General features: G+C 41.0%; 1 pseudogene; it reads left to right on the top strand.

The window, feature by feature from the left end:
- Positions 1-6162: 6162 nt before the first annotated feature.
- LOC150004755 (H/ACA ribonucleoprotein complex subunit 1 pseudogene) lies at positions 6163-6825 on the top strand (annotated as a pseudogene).
- The last annotated feature ends 781 nt before the right edge of the window (positions 6826-7606 follow it).

Here is a 7606-nt window from a genome sequence, read left to right on the forward strand (position 1 = left end):
GAGGCAGCAGAGAAAACTAGAGAGCAGAAAGAAAAGATGGGCAGGTGGAAGCTGTGAGAAATGTCAGAGACCAGAATGTTCATCCTGATGGTTCATCTGTGCCAAGTTCCAGTTTCTGCCCAGGGCCCCATGGTTTTTGGATTTTGTGAGACACCTTAGTACCTTGAAATAATTTCTCTCCTTTTGCTTATTGATTTAAGAACATCTAGCCTATAGAAAAGTTTCACAAGAGTTTATTTGAGCCAAAATTTCAAGGACATGCCCAGAAGCAAAATCTCAACAGATTGAAAGTGTTCCAGAGAATGGCAATGTTGCAGTTATTTTTAATGCATTTAGAATTGAAGAAGAAAACATAAGGGAGGTATATGAAATCCATTGGTGGTAGATTAAGGAGGTGGGAGAAAGAAAAGCAGGGAAACCTCTATGATTGGATAAAAAGCAAAATGAAGAAACATATTTCTTTTACATTATTGGGTATAGGATAGTTCACATTTAACATTCACAGTAAATACAGATGATATGCAGGCCAGAAGATAACAATGAGTGGTTCTGTGATCTCCTGCTCTGATAGCCTTGTGCTCTGGTGCAGGCTACTATGTCTTTGAGGGGTCTGGAAAAGAAAATTACTCTGACATTTGAAAGGTATGTTATTCTAGGTGCATGAGAACAGTGGACAGGGCTCACTTAAGATAAATATTGAGCTTTACTGAGAAAGCAATAGGCTTGGGACATGACTACCTGCTGTGGGCTGCTCAGTTAGAAGTTTTTATGTTCAAGCTATCCGTGGGGTTACTTTTGGTCACTGAGTTTGCAAGTCTTGTCACATTTCCCACCCCCCAACCCCCAACCAGCTTGCCAGATTTAGTATATGGCCTGATTTTCACTCATGTGCTCAAATTAAATTTAGTTAGCTTCAGTTGCTTTCAGTTGTTAAAGAAAAAAATCATAGGCCCAATATGGCATCACTAGTGCTAAAAGCCCAGGATATCAAACCTAGATTTAATACCTAATTTAATTACAGTTTCAGCCTCTCCTAGAAATATAATCTTAATCAACCAATCCAGGATTTTCTGGTCCAGTACCAGTAAGGTAATCTGCCACATGGGCCCTCTCTAGCCCCCATAGAAAGAAAAGGTACTCTGCATGATTGCCCCCCAAATAATTATTTCCTTTTGTTAATAGCTCCCTTGCCTCACTCACCCTTCTCCATATAAAAACTGTTCATTTTACACATGCCCTGGAAGCCCCTTCTAATTGCTAGATGGGATGCTGTACAAATCATGAATCACTTAATAAAGCCAATTAGCTCTTCAAATTTACTCACTTGAATTTTTTAAAAAACACAATAAAAGGGTCCTAAAGAAGGAACAAAAGAAGGAAGGAAGGAAGGAAAATATTCACATACACAGATTTTTGTTATTATTTATGGAATCCATAACTATTAGAAAAAATTTGTCTCCATCTTCTCACCTGTAATAAGAGATCCCAATACCTTTCTTTCCTGTGAACAATATCAATTTATAAAAAAGACCAACGAAAGACACTTGCTAGAAAAATCTGACAGTAAGACTGTTATGATGTTTTTATAACCTTGTGTAGACCACAGTGCCGTCTTTTCATCCTTTAGCTCCACTGCCAGCAAGAGCCAATGCTAACACTACCCTACCTTTATACAAATCTTATACAGAATAATTGCATCTTTCAACCTAAAATAAAATTATAATCTGTACTACTACCATCAGGAAACAGAAGAGGGCACCCTAAGAATATCTAAGTAGTAACACTCTTAACTCGAAGGCACTTTTAGATACTGCACTGAATGGTTTATCTCAAGCATAAGAAAGCAAAACATGGTCAATTTTGCAACTAAAATTATTCTAAGGAGCCACATGATTAAGATATAAAGAACAAGAATGCCGGATGTGGACAACAGGGTGAGGATTGACTGTGGGAGTTGGGTGGGGGGAGCACAGTAGAGAGCAACAGGGGGAAAATTGGACAAATATAATAGAACAAAAATAAAAAAAGAAATTAAAACACATTAATAGTTTTTGACTGAATAGCCATATTCATGTTTACGGCTATACTTATAAGCTCAACTTCATTAATTGTTTTATTTATAAACTCTATATCCTTACTTATATTTTATCTGCTTGATCTGTCATGGGCTAAAAAATTGAGTGAATACTTACTGCTGTTGTGTCACTATTTAATTCTTGTAGTTCCTATTGTTCCTGTGGTAAGCATTCTGAGAGCATGGTATTTGATATACAGGCATTTACGATGGCTAGATCTGCTGCAGGTAGGTTGTATGTTTGTCATCAAGAATGTTACAGAGTGGGGGTCTCCAAAAATCCCCAGAGCCTGTGGGTTGGTGGATGGGGGAAAGGGAACAGCTTTTAAGATGCCTTTGCATGATTATGGCTAGTAACTTAGTTTCTCAGTTATGCAAATGGCTTTAGTTCTTCCAAGGCCCCAAGAAGATGGGAGGGGTTTTCATCATGGAATGGTGCAGAAAAAGCATACAGAGCCTGCACAAAGTTCTGTGAATGGTCAGAACAGGGTACCACACCCACTGTGTCACAGGGTGCCATCAGGGATTTAAAAATAGGCAGCAGCCATTTTAGAGGAGATTTCCATGCAGTTTTGAGAGAGGAGGAGAGGAGGAAAGATGATCCACACAGTTTGTAAGGAGGGCAGAGAACCCTTGCGGCTTTGAAAGGAAAAGGAGAACTCCATGCAGTTTACAAGGAGGCTGGAAACTCCATGTGGTTCTGCAATAAGACCTGGAGAGCACTGCAACACAGGCAAAACCTCCTCAATCAGAATCGAGTGAGTGGGAGCTGCTGGTAAAAGTGAACTGTGTCTGAAAAGTAGGAAGACTATCTCTGACTTTTCTAAAACTAAGCCTGGTTTGGTAGGGGGAGGCAGAACTATGTGTTTGTGGGTGTTTTAAAGAAAATAAGACTTAACGGCAGAAATCCACAAATAATCTAACTCTATGTAACTATTAAATAAACAATTCTTTTTCTTTTCACCAAACTCTGGTATTGAGAGTTATGCTTCTGGCAGCAGGCAATTGGGCCCCTAATAACTGAACAGCCCGTGGGTTCTGTTTCAGTCTGGGCAGCCTGTGGTTTCTGTTACAAGAGCACAAACCTCTTCTCTTTGCCTAGTTTGATACTACCTTCTTTTGGTTAAATCTAATCTCACAATTACAGTGTGGTTCATGCTTGTTTTCTTGGTTTGCATTTTTTTTTTTTTTAGTGTTCTAATTGATTGCCTGTTCATTTATTTCAGACAATAAATTTTCCTAAGCTTCTGCCCTCTTTTACTGTTATCCATAGCATTCAAGAGAGTCATGATAGTTTCTGTTAACTCCTACAGAATGGTTTTCTTTACTTTTCCATCTGTCCAACTATCATTTCACCTTGTGAACTATTCCTCAGTTTCTCAGGTAGTTAATCACTATCTCAACAGTGTATATACAGAACTTTGTGTGTATTTCTAGAACAGCCTTTACCATATTTACTAGATTCTATTTTCATGACTTCTTTAATAAAGATGTTTCGTTCTCTGTAAAAAAACAAACAAACAAACAAACAAAACAAGAACGACTAAGTCAGTCTTTAAGGAAAAGGCAAGGTCTAAAATAAAACTTAGTATCTGTTGTGGGAGAGGAAAAAATTTTTTCCTCTAGCCTTCTAGGTTCTTGGCTGAGACACCCCCTCTATAATAAAAAACAGAATAACAGGAGTAAAACAAACAAATTTAATAACATGTGTACCTCTTTATACATGGGAGATTCTCAGGAAAACTGAGGAACTCCTCAAAATGGCCCATGCTGTCTCCCTGAATATTATCAGTGGCTAAAGACAAAAGAAGATGTTGGGGTGGGAGAACAGTTTTGGGAGGTATAAGGGTAAGGTTGTTAGGCAGATTTAAATTCTTGCCCTCTCCAATTGATAAGAATGCCTAGAGATTTAGAATCCTTCATCTCCTCCTGATACACAAAGGGGGATACCCTTACAAATGGAGATTTCCCTTATAAATGCCCAAGTCTCTTACAAAAGGGCAACTCCTACCATTTTCAGAGCTTCACCTGTATCTGCTGTTTCTTAAAAATAACTAGCTCAACACTCTGACCCAAGTGGCTCAGTTGGTTGGACATTTTACTACAGGGGAAGGGTCTCCTGTTAGAGTCCTGTTCCAGTCCAGTTAGATTCCCAGTTTAGCACATGCCTGGGTTGTGGGTTCAGCCCCTGGTCGAGGCACACAGGAGAGGCAACCCACTGATGTTTCTCTCTCACATCGATGTTTCTCTCCCTTTCTCCCTCTCTCCCCCTATCTCTAAAAATAAATGAATAAAATCTTTAAAAATTAACTAGCTCAAAATAATCAATATTTCAAAGAGGTGTATTTGGTGGGTGGCATATTCTGCTACTCTACACAGTCATCGTCGTCGGCAGCCGTCCGTCTCCAGAGACGATGGTGTAGCTTCTCAAGAGTCTATCTGCACCGCCGAGAATGGCTGTGCAGTCCGACTCGGGAGTGACACGGTATCTGTCTCCTCCCGTGTTGAATCGACATCTTGTGATGACGCTGGAGTGTCCTCTCCAGTGAAGCTGAAGCTACAGAGCCTGGGCAGGGTGATATGGAGGGTCTGCTGTTGCCCATGCAGCAGACCCCCCCTCTCTTCGCAGCTGAAGGGTCCAAGGGAAAGACGGAGTCAATACAGCTTGGGTTCAGGTGCGCCGCAGGAGTTGCCGGTGTTGACTACAACGTCAAACCGCCTTAGGGACTCCGGCTCCGGATTTTCTGTCAGGGTTTACTCCCTTAGCCTTTCCCCTGAAGAGGTATGCCGCAAGGCAGCGGAGGTTTTTTGGAGTCAGAGTTTTCCTTCTCTGATGTACCCTGACTGGAAGATCGAACCAGCGACACTTAGCTCGCAGGCCGACGCTCAATCCACTGAGCTAAACCAGCCAGGGTAAAACATGTTATATTCCCAAATAATAATTAATTTATCGCAATACTTCAGTAAAAAAGGGCTGTCAAAATTTATTGTATCTATTTGATAAATATTAAAAGATTCAGAGGAAGAAATAATAGAACTAACTTCTATAAAGCCATTTCTACAAGCCAGACATGTTTGTGAGCATTATTTTATTTACTATTGTTACAGAATGGGGGTCTCCAGAAATCCCCAGAGCCTGCAGGTTGGGGAATGGGTAAAAGAAAACAGCTTTTAAGATGCCTTCTCATGCCTGTGGCTATGTGGCTAGTGTCTTTGTTACACAAATGGCTTTGATACTTCCAAGGCCCCAAGAAGATGGGAGGGATTTTTGGACCAGGGAATGGTACAGAGAGCACACAAAGCCTGCGCAAGGTTCTGTAAATGGTCAGAACTGGTTACCATGCCCACTGTGTCAGAGGATGCAGTCAGGGTTTAAAAATAGGCGGCAGACATTTTAGCTAGGTACTCCATGTGGTTTTGAGAAGGGAAAATACCATTTGGCTTTGAAAGGGCAGAGAGAGAACCATGCATGATCCATGGCACATGTTTTCCTGGATTGTTAATACGGAGGATGATGATATCGTACTCCAGATCCTGAAGGAGACAGCTGACAAATAAGAGATGGGAAACTCTGGGCACATTTTTGGCTTTGAGCTTTTTGGGGAGCAAGGGAAGTGCTGGGTCCCATGGGAGAACAGGGCTCTGAGCTGAAGTGCTCACTGCCTTTTCCAGGTTGGAATATTGTAAATAAAGACCTGTTTTCCTCAACACTAGTTGTTGGGTTTTACACCAAGGCACCATGTGAAAGAACCCCCTTTCACTCTGTAACACTATCAATTCTTAAAAGGAAATCTCCATTAACTAAGGGACTTCCTGTCCCAATCATTTTTACTAACATCTCTTTTAGTTGATCCAAATCGTCTCCCCCATTTACCTGAAATAAACAGGCAACTTATTTAAGGAATCTATATTGAGTTAAGCAAATTGAAAAAGAAAGAAAAAGAAGAGAGATGAAAATAAAGGGAAAGTAAGATAGGAGCAGGAGAACATAAAGAAGGCGAGGGGAGGAAGGATGGAGGAGACAGAGCAGAGCAACAAAGAGAGAGGGAGAGGAGCTAGAGGTGCATGTGGGTCTGATAGGAGTGAGCATGTCTTTTTGAGGTGGAGGACGCAGGGGCTTTAACCGAGGCGGTGGAGGTGGCGGCAGCAACAACCACTTCCGAGGTGGAAGTGGCATCGGCAGAGGAGGATTTGGATGTGGGGGTGGCCACGGAGACTTTAACAAAGGCCAAGACCAAGGACCTCCAGAACATGTAGTTTTATTAAGAGAGTTCCTGCATCCCTGTGAAGATGACATAGTTGGTAAATGTACCACAGATGAAAATAAGGTTCCTTATTTTAATGCTCCAGTTTATTTAGAAAACAAAGAACAAATTGGAAAAGTGGATGAAATATTTTTACAGCTTAGAGATTTTTATTTTTCAGTTAAATTGTCAGAAAACATGAAAGCATCATCCTTTAAAAAACTACAGAAGTTTTATATAGACCCATATAAACTGTTGCCACTGCAGAGGTTTCTACCTCGACCTCCAGGTGAGAAGGGACCTCCAAGAGGTGGTGGCAGGGGCGGTCGAGGAGGAGGACAAGGAGGAGGAGGTGGCCGAGGTGATAGAGGTGGTGGTTTTAGAGGTGGAAGAGGAGGAAGTAGAGGTGGAGGCTTCAGAGGAGGAAGAGGAGGGAGTGGTGGTTTCAGAGGGAGAGGACATTAAGTGTAACAGTTGACAAAGGAAATTTACCAGTTTATTTCTACATTAACCTGCACGACCTACTGTGGATCAGAAATTTGTTTCTCGAGCAAGGCTTGAAGTCCTGGGGATTATATGACAGTAGCATTCAGATGTCAACGTCATTCAAACAAGAGTGCAACAGAACAGGCATTTATGCTGTAAAGGAGTCTGAACAAATGTGTTAATGTTTTGTATTATGCTTGGAATTGTGGTTGCTTAAAAATTGGACAATTTTCATATGAAGCATATTTGAAATTTTACAATAAACTTTTTATTCCTTTAAAAAAAAGAGAGAGAGGGAGAGGAAGGAAGAAAGGTTAGAAATAAAGCTTTTGAATTAAAAAATATATATATTATGGATCTGGGTGACCAAACTTTCCTTCATTTTTGTACATGCAAACAGCCTAAATACATGTATTTCAGAGGCCCAAACATGACTCAGACAATGTCAGCATAGGTTACAATGTTCAAGCCTCAAAGTTAATACTTAAGAGCAGCCAAAAGCAGCTTCTAGAAGAGGGAACAATTAAGGAAGAGGTATTGACTTAGCAAGCTCTAAAAGCAACCTCCCCACAAAGGCTTTACCAGTCTCCAGCTGTTCATTAGTTAATGAATATGAAATATTGACTGAAGGATGACCCCACAGGGGTTCAGGAAAACAATCTCATTTCAGACCAGTTGATTGCAATAGCCCATAGCCAGCAAGGGTGGATGAATGGGGGAGGGAGACAGTCCTTTCCCTCCCATCCCCTTCCCAGATCCTCAGGCTAAGGCAAGTCTCCCCCAACTGGGTGAGACAGGTCCT

The sequence above is a fragment of the Furipterus horrens genome, unplaced genomic scaffold (genome assembly GCF_987537825.1).
Source record: "Furipterus horrens unplaced genomic scaffold, mFurHor1.1.pri manual_scaffold_7, whole genome shotgun sequence".
NCBI classification, from domain to species: domain Eukaryota; kingdom Metazoa; phylum Chordata; class Mammalia; order Chiroptera; family Furipteridae; genus Furipterus; species Furipterus horrens.